This window comes from Meriones unguiculatus, chromosome 8, assembly GCF_030254825.1.
Source record: "Meriones unguiculatus strain TT.TT164.6M chromosome 8, Bangor_MerUng_6.1, whole genome shotgun sequence".
Classification (NCBI taxonomy): Eukaryota; Metazoa; Chordata; class Mammalia; order Rodentia; family Muridae; genus Meriones; species Meriones unguiculatus.
In genome coordinates, this window is record NC_083356.1 from 110,074,947 (window position 1) to 110,094,037 (window position 19,091).

General features: G+C 40.6%; 1 long non-coding RNA gene across 2 annotated transcripts in view; it reads left to right on the forward strand.

Moving 5' to 3' along the window:
- Positions 1-19,091, forward strand: part of LOC132655926 (uncharacterized) — a 254,862-nt gene that overhangs the window by 1,107 nt on the left and 234,664 nt on the right. The gene's annotated exons all lie outside the window — the stretch shown is intronic.

The window sequence follows — 19,091 nt, forward strand, 5'->3', positions numbered from 1 at the left end:
CGGCCACGCCGAGGTCCGGGTGCGCCCCTTTCAGGTGGAACAGGTCCGCGACAAGCGTTTCGGCCGGGGTTTGAGAGTCTGCGGCAGGCGAGTCCAGAAGTGTGGCTGTCGTTGATTCGCAAACGACCCTGCGACTATTTGTACAACCAAGTAGTGACTTAAAAACTACACGCGGAGCGGAGCGGCCGCTCGTTTGCATATTTACTGTTTCACCTGCATCATTAGCGGAGGAATCCTCCTTCCTGAGAGCAGTTACTGACTTCTCGGTGATCTTCGGAAGGAGAAAACTGCTACTTTGGTCCACCATGGGGGCGCGGACGGCGGAGGAGGCTTGTCCATCTGGGGGCGGCCGAAGCAAAGAGACACTTTAGGACAGGGGACCCAATATGTTTTTCTAGAGCGCACCCCGGGGACCTGACCAGAGATTATGTGTTCCACTTCTCGGGAGTGTCACCCCAGCCAACATGGGCTTTTGTGGGACACTGTGACAATTTACTTTGAATTATTTTCCTTCAGAAGTTGATTAAGACGTCCCTGTTAGGGTAGAATGTAGTAAATTAAATTTCCTCCTCTTTAGTGATTCATTTAGCGCCTTTAATTTTTAAGGATTTTTAATGCAATCATTATAATATAAATACGGGAAAGCTGTAAACAGTCTAGGCTCTCACGATCGCAGCTGAAGATAATAGTTCACTATTATCTCTTGTTGGTCTTGGTTTCTTACTAAGCCTTATCCCATGCCAATGGTAGACTCTGTGACCAACATTTGCAATACATTATATGGGAATTAGAGTTGGTGTTAGTTGTTTGTAACGAAAAAAAAACCGTTACAGACTGAATTGTTTCCTAAATTCACAACCTCTGCTGCTTCAGAATGTAACTGTGTTTAGAGACAAGAGCATTATAAACGAAATAGAAGTGACAATGAGGCTTTCAGGTAGACCCTACTCCTGTCTAAATGCAGTCCTTATTTTAAAAAGAAAATTTGAGTTTAAAACCTTTTTTTTTGAGACAAGGCATCCCTAAGTGGTTACCTTGTACTTGAACTCTCTAGCCTGGGAGGGGCTTAGGATTTGTCTTCCCCCGGAGCCTCCCAATGAAGCTGGAATTACAGGCTTGTGTTGCCAGGGCTGGTGTAAGAGAGGATCTATGTTTGTGTACAGAAGCAAGAAAGAGCATGTGGAAAGGTAGCTGGAAGGTGGCTCTGAGCCAAGGAGAGGCCTTAGAAGAAAGCAAACACAGAGATAGGACAGAGTTTTTGCCTAGAATGCCAAAGCTTTGGGTTTATTCTTCAGTATTATACAAACCAGGCTTGGTGGGACATGCCTGTATCCTCAGCGTTTGGGAATCAGAGAGAGAAGAGTCAGAAGTTTAATGTCATCGTTGGCTGCGGTGAGTTCAGGGCTAGCCTGGGCAACATGGTACCCTACACCTTTGTCTTCTACAGCCTCCATTTTGTTTAGGTACCAAATTTGTAGTACTCTGTTATGGAAACCTAGCAAAGTAATGCCTTGATAAGGAAAGAACTAAAGTAAAGATGTTGCTATTATGGTGAACAGAGGCTATTTTATTCGAATTCTTTTGATTTAGCTGACCATGTAAATTGCTGACTCATCTCATGGGGTGAGGTGATACCTACTAGGAAGTACCTTTATTAAAATATTTAATGCTTCAGAATACTCTGATATCCAGACAGTATCCTTTAAGACATTTTCTCCTCCAAAATAAACTGTGACAAAAGGCTTGCCAGTGGAGCGTGTAAAATCTCTTTTAACTTGTCAGTTGGCGTTTCTGCACTGTACCCCTTCACTGCAACCTACACTGACATAACATTTTCTTAAGTGGGTGACTTATCTGTTTCTATTTGAAATGCTTCTTGCTACCATTATAATAGCTATTATGGCATTTGTCAAGAAATCGAGACGTACAGTTTCCAAATACTTTTTTTGCTTCACTGAAGCTTAAACCATTTTTCATGATCCCCATCAATCATGTCATTTCCCTAGTAATAGCTTTCTGCTGGTTTCTCATGTCCTCTTGAATTCAGTGCTAGGACTCTGCATTTTCTCTAGCATAGTAGCAAATGATTCTTGCTTTTGCCACTTCAATGGATAGTCCCCATTTGAGGCCAACTTTTCCTACTTTCCACATTGTATACCACCCATTACTGTCTCATGCCCTAGAGCTTTTCATTATAATCTTACATATATGACTACCAAAAAAAAAAAGTAAAGAAAAAAAAAGTCTCTTTCCATCTAGGTACCATGATAGAAGCTTTAATGAGCTGTTTTGTTTGTTTGGTTTTTTGGTTTGTTTTTTTTTTTTCTGCCTTTCTTCAGCCTCCAAATCCAGCCAAATCATAGCCATCTCCCTCCATTCTGGGTAGAATTGGGGGTCTTACACATGGTAAATCAGTGGTTTATTAAAGCCACATCCTGTCCTACATGGAATTGTTCAGACGTCTGCTTTCCTTCTCATGATCCGATTTCAGGCTGTACCTTTTGCTTGGACTGTTTTGAGTGGGTTTTAATGTTCTGTAGCTTGTTCCACACTCTCCACACAGTATTACTGTCAAAGTAAGTCCTCAGACAGGACTTTGATGGTGTTTCCCTATCACTTAAATGCTTCTTTCTAACGGTATAGGAATGGTTTCCTCATAGTTTTTTTAATCCATAAACTCAAGATTTTTATATTACACTGATGACCATTCTATAGTTACAGTAATGTGAATCTTACCTCTGAGAGGCATTAATATTTTTCATACATTTACTTTCTTAGAAGCTAAAATCTAAACCCTGTAGGATTTTCATCCTTTTCTGGAGTTTTGAGTTGCCTAGTATTAGTGACTATATCTTGCTCTATTTTTCCATGAAAACCGTGATTTATTAAGTAAAACAAGGAATAACACATGTGAGTCAGTGGTTCTAACAAGGAAGAGCTAATTTGACGAGCATGGGACAAAGCAGCAAGTTATACTATGGTAAATAAGACCTTGTTGTCTTTACCTCTGATTAGCAGTATCCACTGCACCTTGCCTCTTAGAGCTCCATAAATGTGATTATAAGCAGGAATGATGTGGCCAGACATGGTGGCACACTACTTTCATCCCAGGGAAGGAGCTAGCAGGAGGATATATGAGTTCCAGGCCAGCCTGGTCTACAAAGCAGGTCCTGTTCAGCCGGGCTACCCAGAGAAACTTTGTTTCAAAACAACACCACCTACAAAAAACAAAACAAAACAAAACAAAACAAAAAACCCTAAAACTAAACAAATGAAAGAAACAACAATAAAGTGAATGATGCTGGGACAGAGAGATGGTTCAGTTGTTAAAAGCCCAGTTCACAAACAAAACATCAAAAATGAATGGTGCCTGAGTGCTGAGAATTCCTTCCTCACTTGCTCTCTAATAGTACAGTTAATTTTATATCTAGTTTTGTTATTAGAGATTAACTTAATAAACGCCCCTGTGTCAAGATGGTAGGAGCATTTCCTCATGGTCATTGGCGCATAATTGTCACAACAAGGCATTGCAACAGAAGGGGCCGCTTGGGATGAAAGTCTCCATGTGCACGCACACATTTGCAGGCGTCTTCCTCAGTTTGCCTGCTTACTGCTTAGATGTAGATTTGCAGCAGTGTTTTGGGAATTGTGAAAAATGAGGAACGGTAATTATGGAAATGGTATTGGTGTTACTAGGCTGTTTACTTGCAAGCTCTAGGTCTGAAACGACACTCAGTCCTCATAATGAGGCTGGTTACTCCATCCCACCCCACGTCAGAAGACTGAAAAAAAAAAATCTTGGCTCTGTTTCGGCCTCCTGAAGGGATCAGTGATGTTACTGGTACTTCTGTTTTCTGAGTTACAAAGTGGAAAATGTGGCCTGACTAATTTATTCAGGTGCTGTTTTAATTGTGTGTGTGTGTGTGACTGCAATGCGCAGAAGAAAGCTTTGTATCCCTTGACTGGAGTTATTGCCCTTCATGGGTGCTGGAACTAAACTCTGGTCTTCTGGGAAAGCGTCAAGGGGCTTATAAGTGCTAAGCTATATCTCCATATCTCCACCCTCAGTTTTCATCTTCTTATGAGAAGGCTAAGATAAAAAGTTGAAATTGAAACAGTCTGAAAAGCATTGAAAACATACAGCTGTCAGGCAGATACCATCAGTGAATGAGCAATGTTGTGGGGCACAGGAAGGGAAGTGACTTCTCACCTAGGGAAGTTAGCTTTTTGGAGAAGGGCCTGTTTAAACTGGAAACAGTTTGGGTTTTCTCAGCAGAGCAGAGGGTATTGGGTCTTCAGGCAGAGGAAATAGCATGCACAGCATGTGTGTGTGTGTAAAAGTACATGGCATTTTCAGGTAATGACAGTGGTTTGCTAAAGAAGTATTGAGACAGTGATAGGAGATGCAGTTAAAACACATTATGATAGATTGTTTTAGAGTGTTGTATATGACCTTACAGAGCTTGGGCTTTAAAATGAAGTTATTAGTGAGCCATCTAAGGTTTTCATAGAGATATATGAGCTTAGATCCATAGTTTAACCAAGATAAACCTGACAAAAGATAAATTAGAATGGTGAGAGACTAGACAGTGAAATCAATTTTTATGTTACTGCTGCAAAGTAGATGAATGACAGCCTGTTCAGATAGTGATGATTGAGATAAGGGACTCAATTGAGTTACTTAGGACATATAAATAATCAGAATAAATCTGTATCAAAGAGTATGAGAGGCAAGAAGGACAGGGAGGAATTGAGAACCAGTTTGTGTTTGGATAACAGGGTTGAAGATTTAGAGTAAGGAGTGCAGTGGAGACACAGAGAGAGGAAAATAAGAAATTAGTTTTTGACAGGCTATGATGGCCTTCTGGATAGAGATGTATGATAGGCAATTGGAAATTTAAATATGGGTTCACACAGAGAGGCTAGGGTAAAAGTCATTTTAGATCCATCTAACAGGTGTCCTAGGAGTAGTTAAGATCAGTCAGAGTAGAGAGAGTGAATAAAGTGAAGTGAGAGAGCCAAGATAGGACTCCTAAGTAACAGTAATATCCAGGGATAGGACATGGAAGGATGCTGGGCCTTCATGGTAACTTGTGTCACATCTCCAGGGAAACCAGAAATGTTAAGCACCCAGGACTGTCCTTTCAAAGGGAAGGACACATAACCGTTTTTTTTCCAGAAGGCTGGGACTTGTAGTTGATTAGTAGCTTGGTGATCTATAATATCTGTTGGACCAGGCCATATCAAGCTCCTCTTACTGGGCCTGGAGATGCAAAATAGTTTAAATGATCCTTACATTATGTGTATAACCAGGGCCTCTCTCAAGCTCCCCCAGCCAGGAGCAGAGGTGGCTAGCCCAAGTAATCTAAATGCTATCTGTGTGACCAAGACTGGGCCAGATCCTTCTGTAGGCCTTTTAGCTAGTACATGGAGCCTGTCTCTGGAACCCATCTTCTTGGAAGAAATGACATGCACATTGAGTTAAGTTTTGATGCAGTTTTTGCCTTTTTGTATACGGGGTATTGTATCACACCAGAAACGTATTTTCCCCAAATTATTTTGTGTTTAAATATGTTGGCAATAAACTGCCTGGCATCAGACTTGCTAGAACAGTGGTTCTTGATTTTTCTAGTTCTGTGACCCTTTAATACAGTTCCTCATGTTGTGGTGACCCCCAATCTTAAAATTGTTTTGTTGCTACTTTATAACTGTAATTTGCTACTGTTATGAATTGTAATGCAGATGTCTGATATGCAGGGTGTTTGATATGTGACCCCCAAAGGGTCAGGTTGAGAAGCACTGCTCTGGAAGTTTGAGCCCGCCTGGCAGACTAGTTCAGGTTGAACGGAGTTTTCACTCTCATCTCTCTGAGAATCAGCCTAGCTTGCTGGGACCCCCGCAGGGAGCTGTCAGAAGGACCTGTCAGCATAAACCGTGCCGCTCACACAGATTGGTGCCTGACTCCTTCTCTTGAGTCCTGCGCTGGTTTACATCCAATAAATGGATTTAAAACAGACTGACAGAAACAGAACTGACCACGCAATAGTAGAGCCTAGGACATAAAATACCTCTTTCTCCCCCTCTCTCCCCTTTCTCTCTACCTCAACTCTCTCTGCATGTCTTTTTCTTTCTTATCTGATTATAAGGAGCAGAATGGAAGGCAGACAACATATCAGCCCACCTCCTGCTATCTTCAGACTACCTGACTTTTGTGCACTACTTTCTAGTACTGCTAAAACCAAATGTCAGTTAGGGCGGCAGAGTAGCTCATTGGGTAAAGGCGCTTCATTGATTCTGATGATCTAAGTTCAAGTGTGGGAATCTAAATTCTGAAAGACAAGAATTGATTCCCACACATAGACTAAAATAAACATAAGAAAAAAATTAAAATGTATATTTATTATGTTAATTCTTATGCATTTTCTGAGTAAAGGATTCTTTTTTCTATTTTTAGGGAATATGTTACTTAATTTTTATTAGAGGGAGGAAATTTCTACTGCTTTACTGTGGCCTACAGACAGGCAGAGAAAGAAGCAGGTTGGTTCAGTATTGAGTGCCACGTGAATGCCAGAACCTGACTATGTGGATCTTTTTTACTCCTATTTATTACTGAAAGTTGTTGGCCTCTCAAATCAGTTTATTATTGGGTTTACCCACACGCTGTTTTCTAACTATAATAAATTTACAAGTGAATTGGAAGAAGAGTTGGAGTAGATTTAATTCAAATATATGTGAGATCAAAGATGCATACAACAAATGTTATTTTTCAATATATGTTTATCTTTTCATACTCTGAGGCAAAGGAAGCATGCTCAGATCTGAAAAGCCTTCACGTCAAAGAAGGGAAACGCAAAACACATTTTATAGCATCAATCAAGTTATTTCCTATAGAAATAAAACAGAGCCTTCAAACACTGTAAAATCAGGAAAGTGTTCCTAACATTTATGTGTGAAAATAATGTGTAATTCACATATCAGTGTCATGTGTCAAGGCTGAAAACCAGCATACACTTTTGACAATTATGTAAGTTAAATTGCTGTAATCTGAAAGGCAGTTTTAGTGAGCATGTTTGGTAGCCTTTTTTGAATCAGTTGTTGGAATGTTTCTCCTAATGAGAGCTTACAGCACTCTTGGTTTTGAAGGTAAACTCGTGAAGATCTTTACAGTTCAAGAAGAAAATTGCAAATGCATTCATCGCGCAGACTCATTTGTTAGAAGGGGCAAGGCCCACTGCCTGCTTCAAAGCCACAGTGTCCAAATCACCCAGTATCACAGATCTCACTGGTGGTTGTGTTCCGTCATCAGCTGGTCTGTTTCTGCCAAGGATGAGAGTTAGAATGCACCGACTCCTCACAGGTCCCAGCATCCACAGGCTGTGCCAGCAGTTCTGAAAAGAGACTGGAAGATCCTCTACATCTTTCTAAGCAGTTAAGATAAAAACCATTTTCACACTAAATTGCAACATTATTTGCTCTTTACATGTGTTTACACTGGCATGGACAGTGGAAGCCATGGGGGTATCACTGTGGACACCGAAGCATAGCTGAAGCATCGATGTCTAGTGCTGTTTGTTATCATGTGAATGTATTGCTACTTCAGAATTCATTAGGAGTGAGGAAGCTGGTCCTTCCCAGACACCTCTTTGCTCCCTCCTCTGTTGTGTTCCCATCCAGCACAGTCAGAGACATTTCTGTCATTTATGAGCTATCTGCTTAATCTCATTTGTTATAGACTCTCAAATGGGTTAGGTACCACTGTTAAGCACTGATAGCCGGGCCCAGTGGTGCACACCTGTAATCCCAGCACTCAGGGAGGCTGAGACAGGTAATCTCTGTGAGTTCAAGGCCAGCCTGGTTACAAAGTGACAGTCAAGACTACACAGAGAAACCCTCTCTTAAAAAACCGAAACCAACAAAACAAAATGGTGAGTTGGATTTAATAAATACACATTCTGTACATGCATGAAATTCTAAAACAAAAAACATGAAAGATTAAATCCCTACCAAAAAAATCTAAGTCCACAACTGATATATAGTCTTGAGACAGAATTCCTTCTATAGAAAGCATCTGTTTTGCTTCTTTATTCTCTTTTATTTTAAAATTACCTATTTGCTTTTGCTGTCATAGAAAAATATAAAGGCTAACATAATCCCACAGGGAATCAGTAGGACACTTTTATAGTAATTTTTATAAGTTAACATTCATTATAATTAGATTAATTCCTATAAGTAATCCTTCCTACTTTTTAATTCTCTGATTTTACAAAAATTTGTGGTTACTTTTCATTCACAATGTATCTTATTTACTCACACTTTAAAAAACTTTTTAATATTAAAAAAAAGACTTTCACCAATCTGGAAGACTAATTATTTTTTATTAATTACAGTTTAATCACTTTGTATCCCCCTGTAGCTTCCCCCCTCCTCCCTTCCAATTCCTACCCTTCTTCCCCCTTCTCCACCCATGTCCCTCTCCAAGTCCACTGATAGGGGAGGTCCTCCTCCCCTTCCATCTGACCCTAGTCTATCAGGTCTCATCAGGACTGGCTGCATTCTCTTCCTCTGTGACCTGGTAAGTCTGCTCCCTCCTCAGGGGGAGGTAATCAAAGAGCCAGCCACTGAGTTCATGTCAGAGATAGTCCCTGTTCCCATTATTATGGGACTAATCCTTATATTAAAGCAGCCATACTATATTTTGGAGGGAAATTAGAAATCGAAGTTATATGAATTAATTGGTATTACAAAGGGGCATAAGTAGAGTGTTTATGATGCTTTTTATAGCACTCCCAGGGTTCTTTTGTTCTTCATAAAAAGGCAAAACCACAAGTTTAATCAATAGGACTGAGCTTGGTTTCAGGATAAGAGTTAACCTAAGGTTAGATGAGTCTATTGATTTGGCCTTACAGATCTGAGGCAGGATTGCATCTAAGGGCTGGGATGCACCTTTGTGTAAAATGAAAGCCTCTCAGGTTTCTGGCAAATAAACTGGAATTACCAACAAATTTGGCTGAGACAGACTCAGACAGAACCTCAGCTCACATGGAGATAAAAACTCAGACAAATACAGGAGTACAAGATGTTCACTCAAAGAAAAACCTTTCTACACTATAATTATCAAAGTAAATATCAGGAGCAATAAGAAGTGAAGCAAGCCCAAACACCCCAAGGACATTCATGACCTTCAGTGTTGAAATTGCTGCGCTTTTAGTTTTTGCCCTTCGAGCCCACATTTTTCTTTCACTTCATCTCTCTTCTTGTATAATCTATAACACCACGTCCTTCTACAATAAAGCCCTCATTTTCACAACTTCTTAAATATGAATTGAAACTGAAAACAATATCTGTTTTCCCTCTCCTCCAGTTTCCCACCCAGCACTTGAAGACAATATAGCTACAGTTCAGCACAGGCAGCTCTCAGCCCCGTGCAAACTTGAATGAATGTTTACGGTTGGCTAGAGCATACATTTGTTTTAAATGCTTTGATTAAGCACAGTGAAATCTTAAGTAAACTAGTGTATTTTGCATTGTTTTGTCTTATTTTTATTATTTTTTAGAGATGGGGGTATGAAATTGAGTGGCAAACAGTTAGTATCCAGCATTGTGAGTTCTCCAACAGAAGTGCCAAAACAGCTAGCAGCCTCTTCAGAGGACTGGAAGCAACAATGTAAAAGCAGCTCTCAGTAAATAATTTTAGAAAATGTGTTGATTTAATAAAAATAATTTAAGGAAAGAAAAACTCAGGAATCAGTCATCAAAGGCCAGGGAAAAATCCACTAGCTTAACAATCATATACTCACGACATAACCAGAAAAAGCTGGGTTAGAAGCTAGAGAGATAGCTCAGGGGTTAAGAATACTAGTTGCTCTTCCAAAGGTTTGGGACTTGATTCCCAGCACCCACATGCTACTCATCACTGCCCGTAAGGCCAGTTCCAGAGGCTCTGACTTCAGGGAGTAATATCCAGACAAATATGCAGGCAAAGCACATACACACTGTCATAGTTACTTGCTGTAATAAAACACCATGACCAACGTGCTTTATTGAAAAGCAAGTTTATTTGGGCAGTTACAGAGGGTCAAGACTCAATTATAGTGAGAAGGCATGGCAGCGGGCAGCAGGAAGCTGAGAGCTCACGCCTTGAACTTCACACATGAAAACTTTTTTTTAAAGATTTATTTATTTATTATGTATACAGTGTTCTCCCTGCATGTACACCTGCACACCAGGAGAGGGCACCATATCTCACCATAGATTCTTATGAGTCACCATGTGGTTGCTGGGAATTGAACTCAGGACCTTTGTAAGAACAGCGCTCTTAACCTCTTAGCCATCTCTCAGGCCCCAGTGTGAACGTCCCCTGCGGAGACGGCTTTCTCCAGCAAGAGGATACCTCCTAAATGCCAAGGAGCACACCAGTGGGAACCAAGTATTCAAACAATAGGACTGAGCTTGGTTTCAGGATAAGAGTTAACCTAAGGTTAGATGATTCTATTGATTTGGCTTTACAAATCTGAGGCAGGGTTGCATCTAAGGCCTGGGATGCGCCTTCATGTAAAATGAAAGCCTCTCAGGTTTCTGGCAAATAAACTGAAATTACCAATACATTTGGCTGAGAATAGGAGACATTCTTGTTTACACCATACACATAAAACAGAAATAAGAACAAAAAAGAGCTGGGCAACAGTCTTAATTTTGGTTACCACTGCTGTGATGAAACACTATGACCAAAGAGACTCAGGAGGAAAGAGCTTATTCAGCTTACACTTCCTCAGCACTGTCTATCACTGAAGCAAGTCAGGCAAGAGCTCAGATGAGGCCAGGAACCTGGGGCAGGAGCTGAAGCTGAGGCCATGGAGGATGCTATTTACTGGCTTGCTCAACCTGCTTTCTCACAGAACCAGGACCAGCAGCCCAGGGATGGCCCCGCCCACAATGGGCTGGGCCCTCCCCTACTAATCACTAATTAAGAAAATGTGCTACAACCAGATCCAATGGAGGCAAGGTCTTGGTTAAGGGCCCTTCCTTTCTAGTTTGTGTCTTAGGTTGATAGACTAGGCAGCACAGGAACTGCCTGGACTGCAGCTTCACTTGAAGGTAAGTAAGTAAGAGAAATTGAGGAGGAAATCAACCCCAATCTCAGGGAGGTAGTCAACTGAAAAAAAAAAAAAAAAAAAAAACAAAGGGAAGAGTTTTTGTTTTCTTGGTATACCTATGTATATCTAATCTTGTGCATATGAGAGCTTTTTGTACAGACATAGCTATAGTTTTTCTCCCTTGATTGTGAAATTAGTGGAGGTAATTCAGAAAATTGCCCTGCTTTCCTTTCTCTGGTACTTTCACTGTTTATCTCTGGACGGAGGTGTGGCTTACCGACAATGAGCATACTTAACAGATACAAGGTTTTTGAGTTCAGCTTTAGTCTAAACATTAAAGTTCAGTTTTGTTTGGACATTTAGGGTGAACAGACTTTAAGTCTGTTGAGGCTTTAAGAATATTAGTCAGGATAGCTTTAAATTTTGAAGAGCTACGCTTGGGTTATTATAATTACGGCTCTATTGAGAGGTTTATATTTAGTTTCCATAACTGCCTTGTGCTTATTCCATTGTGTATGTTATAAAAAGGTATATACTATAATAAAGTGACAGAAATAGCATTACTGTCATAAATATGACAGAAAAGCATTACTCTCAAAGTGCTTTTTTTAATTGTGGATTTTTACTTCTTAGGATCAATATATCTTAGCTGAGCAAAGAATATCAAATTCCAGTGAATGTTAGTAATATTCTCATAGAAAAAGTAAAGTTAAAAAAAAGTTAAACTGAAAGGCGTAGTATATTATGTTTCTACTCTGTAACAAATTATCCAAATAAATATTACAGTTAGAAAGAACATAGGTTGCTCAGTGTGTGGTTGGTGTCTAGCCACAGCTCAACTCGGCTCTTACAGCAGAGAAGCCGCTGTGCAGAGCTGCAGCGCCACGTGAGGCCAGCTCCCTTTTCAAGCTCATTGGGTTTTTGGTTGTTGTTTGTTTTTGTTTTGTTTTCCTATTTGTTCATTTGCTTTTTTGGCAGGATTTGGTTTCTTCGAGTTGAAAGACTAAGGCCTTCAGAGCCTTGTGAGTCAGCCATTCTTTGCCATGTAGCTGCTGGGGATTGTTTTGGTGCTATGTATTCTAATGTTAACATTCTCACATACACCTGCCTCTGTTGTGTGTAAACTTTGCTCTACCTAATTCAAAGTTAATTGGTTAATAAAGTTGTTGAAGCCTGTGACTGGGCAGAAGAGAAGTGGACTGAGCTTCATTACCAGGCGTGGGGTCAGAGAGCACGAGGCAGGAGGAGAGGAGAGAGGCAGCCAGAGAGAAAGAAGTTGCCATGGGGCAGAATTGTCCATAAGTACTTGGGCATGAGGGCCTGATGGAGCAGCAGCAGCCCAGACAGGATTAAGTACCATGGGGTATGTAGCTGGGAAACAGCAAAATAGCTTAGAGTGTTGGTGCCTGCCCAGCTACTGTGCTCTAAGCTTTTATACATCCAAGAGCTCTCTGTCTTGGTTATTTGGAAACTAGCTTGGGGAGAAAAGTGCTCAGGAGCCTATCATCTAATTTCATAATGTGGCTTTCTCTATAACACAGTAGATAGCTTCCTTAGGCCCATAGAAGACTTCTGCTGCTACTTTGGGTGTCTTTTAAAGCTTATTTGGTGGAGTCTGGCCCCATCCAGCAGAGTTGTCCTGTTAATGAACTCCAGTGAGTGGTTTAGAGACCTTGATTGTATCTGTCAAATCCCTTCGTTTTTGCCATATAACATAACCTAAGTGGAAATAAATGCTTATTCACAGGTCCTTTGAATACATAGGGAAATCACAAAGAGCAGTGGTTCCCTTGGAGTCATCTAAGAAATACGGGGCCAACACAACGGCTGAGAGGGAAAAGCACTCTCCATGAGTCCGAGGGCGTGTGTTCAGTCTCTGGAAGCTCCATGGTGGGAAGAGAACTGAGTGCTGAAAGTTGTCCTCTGACCTCTACACGTGTCCCTAAGAAATATAGTAATAAATGTATAAAACTCTGCTTACCGTAGATTTATTAAACTAGGAATGCTTTTTCTGTATTCAGAAACGAGCTTAGAAACTTCATATTTATGATATTCAAGCCTTAGATGCTGTCACAGTATTATACTACAGAAATGTGAGGCAAACCAGGAGTGTGGATTTTGGAGGAAACTTCAAACTTTTTGGTTACCACATAGGAAAAATTTAGAAACAGAATTAACATATCTTAACAGCCCTGTCTTCAACAGCACCATCGCAACACACATCCACATGGAGCACTGTGAGTGAGATGTTGTGCATTTCATGCCAGCACTCTGACAGCACACCTCCGCCCCGGGCAGCTGCATGTCAGGTGCCTGTAGGCCATTACCGAGCAGCATGCTGCTGTATTTGTCCTCTCACCGGGTACCGTGAGTTTATGGCCTGAGCCAGCAGCACCAAGTTCGCTTTCTCTTCACGTACTTTTAAACTTTCTGTGTATGTGCAATGCTAATTTTTCTTATGTTATTAAGAAGTCAAACAACATGGATTTTACAACTCCAGGAAGTTCAGGCTCTGATGTGCATATCATATTCATCTGTCTTACGCTCCTTACAAGCTTTGCCTTAGATGCTCTGCCCAGTGAGATCCTCTGCTGCTAATTTCTGCTCACGTGCGTCCTCAATACTGAGAAACACAATCACGAGTATTTAAAGTTGGATCATTTCAAATACTCAGAGAATTTCACAACCCCAGAAGCAATTAGATGGCGTTTTTTTTGTTACTTTCTAAAATGATATAATAGATCACATTAAAAATAGAAATATAGAGTTCTTCTAAGTGGCAAAATTTTCCCTTGCAAAAGTGTACTTTGCTGTGTCTAATTGCCAGCAGAGGTATGTCAGGTGTGACAAAGTGCCCTCTAGTGTGAGAATGTGGCACTTGCACTTAGCCACACCTAATACTGCTTTGAGAAGCAGAATTCAGAATTTTCATTTGATGTTTGCAGGATGTCAGAAGATTCCTTTCTAAATGAGAGAGAAACGGATTACGTTTTAATACTTTCTAGATTTATTTTCTGTTGTTTCTTTCTTTACATTCTTTTAGTAAAACTATATATGTATATAGAGAAGAGAGACTAAGCTTTCTCAAGTGTTGTCATTGACTTCTAAACATTATAAGAATATGTGAGGCAGAAAAAATGATCAGGCAGAATAGAAATGTTTCTATCACTAACCTAATAAAATGAATACAGTTTAATTTTACTTCGATGATTACGTTCTTTGTCACAATAATTTTAAAATAAAATTTATATTTTTGTGTGTGTGATTTCAAGGGTCAGAAGAAAGTGTCAGATGGAGTTCCAGGTGGCCGTGAGCCCCCTAACTCTGATGTGGGTGCTGAGAACTGACCTCAGGTCTCCTGGGAGAAGCAGATGCTCTTACCTGCTGAGCCACATCTCCATCTGTCCTGTTAGTTTGACCATCATGATGTTTGTTGGATAAAAGTCAACCTGATTTTAGTAAGGGATCATCAACCAATGTCAGAACGGCCGCATCGGCTCGGGATGTCAGCCCAGTGAAAGCCTGGGCAAGCGCTGCGGCAGACGCAAGACAGGCACACAGGGCGTGAGGCACAGTGGACTCATTCACACATTGTGTTGACTGTCCGTTTCCAGCGTTCTTTCCCAGCATACCCAGGAGAATGCAAGCACACACCAGGGTTTCAGAGGACAGACTTCTGGGGAAGTGATGACATGCCAGCCCTACATTTTTGCTTTTTAACTGTTTACAACTTATTTTGTAAAGGAATTTTGGCCATAAAGAGTGGCCTGATTTGTTACTTTTTGAGATAAAAATGCTAAGACAGTCCAAGAGATGGCAGTAAATACCTTTTGTAGAATAAATGTTAGGTTGGCAGTTTATCACAATAATCTCTGAAAGTGGCTTCTTTATTTTAATAACAGCACTGAAGCAATCACTGAGAGAAAAAAAAAACTGGTAAAATTCTAAATGTGGATATTTTGGTATAAGTATGCTAAAGAGATTGCTCAGAGTATTTTACAAAGTAAACTGAATAGATTACTTCTTCCCCTTGTTTTTCTGGTCTTCAGACCAGTGCTTTCTAGCAGACTATTGGCTCAGAACTGACTATTAAACAGTATGACTAAAGAATAAATTGCAAGATTAATTAATCTTTTAGCAGTAAAAAATGAAACATCTGAGATACTTAACACCATTTAGAAAGAATGCTAAAAGTGATAGCTGAGATTTTTCTGAATACCATGATTATTTTTTTGCTTGTTAGACTCATAATTTAAATCAAGCTATACAGAGATTCTTCACAATGCAAGAAAAGAATACCAAATTTTGTCAGAACTCTATTTCGGCATTTGCTTTAAGAGATCTTTAATCCTTTGCTCGTTTGTGTGCTGCTAAGCCATTTTGCTACGGGGTTCTAGGGAGTAAGGGAAGTCCTTGGGAAAGCCACTCTGCCTTGTTTTAAAGCGTTGCTATCAGGGCACAGGGTTCATGTTGCAGACTTGATCATCAGCCTGGGACACTGCTGGGCAGCGGCGAAACCTTCCTGAGGTGGGATGTGGGGGAAGTGAATCGGTTTGTTGAGGTGTGCTCTGAAGAAGAGGGTACAGTGGCGCAGGCCCTGCCCTCTCTCTCCTTCAGTATCCTGGCAACCCATCAGGCGAGCAGCTTCTGTGCTCCCCAAAGCACAAAGGTGATGGGGACAAGCGACCGTGGATGGAAAGCTCAGAGAAACAGATAAAATAAGCTGGTCCACACCCAAGTTGTTTATCTCAGGGTGCTTTGTTAGTTTCATTTTTTTTTTTCACAGCCATAGAAATCTGGTGAAAGGAGTTGCGTGATATAGCCAATGATCCAGAGCTAAATTTCAAGCATAAAAACCGTTCCCTCAGAGTGATAGCTCTGTGATGCCTTGGAACAACTAGAGAAAAAAACAGCCTCTATCATCATAGGCACCAATTCAGAGTTCTGGCATGACTCATCAGCACTGAGCTTTTGCTCACAAGGCTGAAGTCCAGGCGTCAGTTTGAACGCATCCTCCCCTTAAGCTCTAGTAGTTAAGTTCTTCCTGACATCAGGGTGAGGTCCTCATCTCCTTCACCGCAGTCACTCTGTGAAGCCACAGGGCTCCTTCTACTCTGATTGTTGGCTAGGGACACTCTCTTCCCAAATAAATCATCTGATTTTATTTTGCATCTTTGTATTTTTTATTTTTTGCCAGAAAGAGGGCAGTTCCTATGAAGGGCTTTCTGGTTTGGGCAGACTGGCTATGGGTACCCTGAGGACGAGCTATTTTAAGGCTGTTTTGGAGCACTGATTACAGCTACACAAAGCTTTCACATTAGCACCTAGGGTAGCGATTGCCAGAATGATTCCGTGAAAGCCAGCCTAGACAAGCAGGGGCTGGAACTTGTGAAATTCCCCTTATCACACTTAACTCTGTTTATTGTGTGTAAATATCACATTACTTAGAAAACACAGGGGCTTTTTTTTTCTTTTTTAAACAGGGAGTGTTCAATTTACAACTAGAGAAGGTTTTTTTTTATTATAGAGCTAATTAATGTCTTTTCACTTAAGTAAATTTATTCTTATATATAATTTACCAAAGAAAAGAGCTACTCACAAAGAAAGTTCTCTGGAACTTAAAGAAATAATGTAAACGAGAGAACTGACACTTTAAGAACTCCAAGTTACAGATATGAAAATTTTAATTGCTCTTCTTTGGCACTATTCTGATTTGGAAATTTACATTAAAAACAAGACAAACACCCAAAACCAAGGAAAAACTTCCCTAGTACCTTTTGTTTTGTTTTGATAAGAGTTTACCGTGTCATCCAAGCTAGGCTTGCATACATGCTCTTTCTACGTTTTCTTCTCCAGGGCAGGTGGGGACGCCCTCACATTAAGTCTCAGTGCTTTTATTCCTTAGCAAGATTTGGGGGAAACTTGTTCAGAAAAATAACTTGTTCAGGGCCCGGGTTTCTTAGCTACGTGGCAGCTCAGTATTTTTTCTCCAGACATTCATGTCTAAAGTCCATTCACACCGCGTTTCTGTCTGCTCTCCTCCTGTGGATAAGGAGAGGGTGAAGCCGGTCCATCGCTCCATTGCTGTCGGGCCACGCACCAGTGCTGTGTGGTCTCAGTGACCCACGATCATGGCGGTGCTTCAGCTGGAGGATTTCTGAACTGCGAGTCACCATATCCAAAGAGCAGTTAAAAACCATCAGCTTTCCCCACCAGCTATCTGTTTAGCAAAGGTAACTAATATTTAGTATTTTTTTTTTTTAGTTTTTCTTTTACCTTTAAATAACAGATCATGCTTCCTAAATATTATTAGAAGGGTAATACTGATGATAGTGCCAACAACTTATTTTATTCTTTATATCATCACTATTTGTTACCTAATGTGTTAGTTAACTTTATAGTAATTTCATCCGATTCTTATAAAACTATAGGAGATATTTTTCACTTAATTTCCCAGTGAAGAAGCAGGATATGAGATGTCTTCATTTTCTTGAAGTCATATAAGTAATAATAAGGAACAGAGGCTAAGAACCTATGACTCTAATCCTCAAGCTCTTTTGAATATATTACTCTTCATCACAGTCATCTTCACAACTACAAGAAATCAAAGTTTGAACAAGCGGATCTTCTGATAACTCTTATCGAATTTGCCCACAATCTCATCTCTTAAAAGGTCAAGAAAGACTAACGGGGATTGCAATTCTGTGGTTAATTCCAAGTCAGGAAGAGCTGGTTGATGATGTGGAACTGACATTCAGCCGGAGTGAAATGCCTGGAAGCTGCTACACATCTCCGATAGTTATAGACTTTAGAGAATTTCCTGAAACTTTTGGAAAAAAAAACAGCGGTATGAAACTATGATTGGAGATGTATATGGAGCTGTGTACGAGGGTGGCCAGGAGACCGATCATAAATGCAGAATGCGCAGTATACTCTGTTGTTTAATGAAACAAACTCCCAATCATTTGATTTTACCAATAAAGACTCAGGAGCCAGATATTGGGGCAAAAACCTACTAGCTCAGAGAGGGAGAGAAAGCACCCAGCTGACCTTCCTACTCAGCCAAAGTCCCAGAAGGAAAAGGCCTTTCTAACTCAGCTCACGTTCCAGGAGGAAAAAAACCAAAATCCTTTTCCTCTTAAAGACTCTTCAAAATCTCTCCTTTCTGCTTAATCCCTGTCAGCTGGTTACTTACTCCTTCTTGATCTGTGGTTGACTTTACTTAATCCTGTTACAGGAAGCTCTTGGATTAAAGGTGTGTGCTAGGGCTGAGCCACACCATGGTTAGAAACAGGTCTGTTTCCAGTCTCAGGGTTCACAACGGGATCAACTTCCTGCAACAGGACTCCACCGATAACTGATGGGGAAACTACAATAAACGGAGCCACACAAAGAAAGCTCTGGATGGCAATGCCTGAGTCTGCATCACAAGACAGGCAGGAGCCAGGGGCAGTGGTGAATGCACTTCATCCCAGCAGTCAGGAGGCAGGGGCAGGGGCATCTCTGACTTCCAGGCCAGCCAGGTCTACAGAGCAAGTTCAAGGACAAGCAAGGCTACACAAAAAGACCCTGTAAGGGAGTGGGCATGCGGGTGGGCAGAAACAAAAACAAACAAACCAACCAAAAAAGAAGTCAGGAAGCAAATTATTACAGAGTATCGTGAGCTGCTATGCTTTATAAGGTACTGCTTTTTAGAATTGTTGTTATAAATATTTAAAAATGCTATAAAGCCCTATTTTGACATAAGAAGAAAGAAGATAAGAACGAAGTAGGGGAGGGTCTATCATTTGGAGAAGTTGTTGTAATGCTAACAGAGTTAGGAAAAATCCCAGATACTCCATTGACTTTGTGTTCCCATTTTGGCATAATAGGGATTTCTTTATTCAGTCACAGCAGAAATAAAATTGAGAGAATTGTCTCTTGACATCAGAAAGAAGAAATTAAAGGATCATTGCTTTGGGGCTGGAGAGATGGCTCAGAGGTTAAGAGCACTGTCTG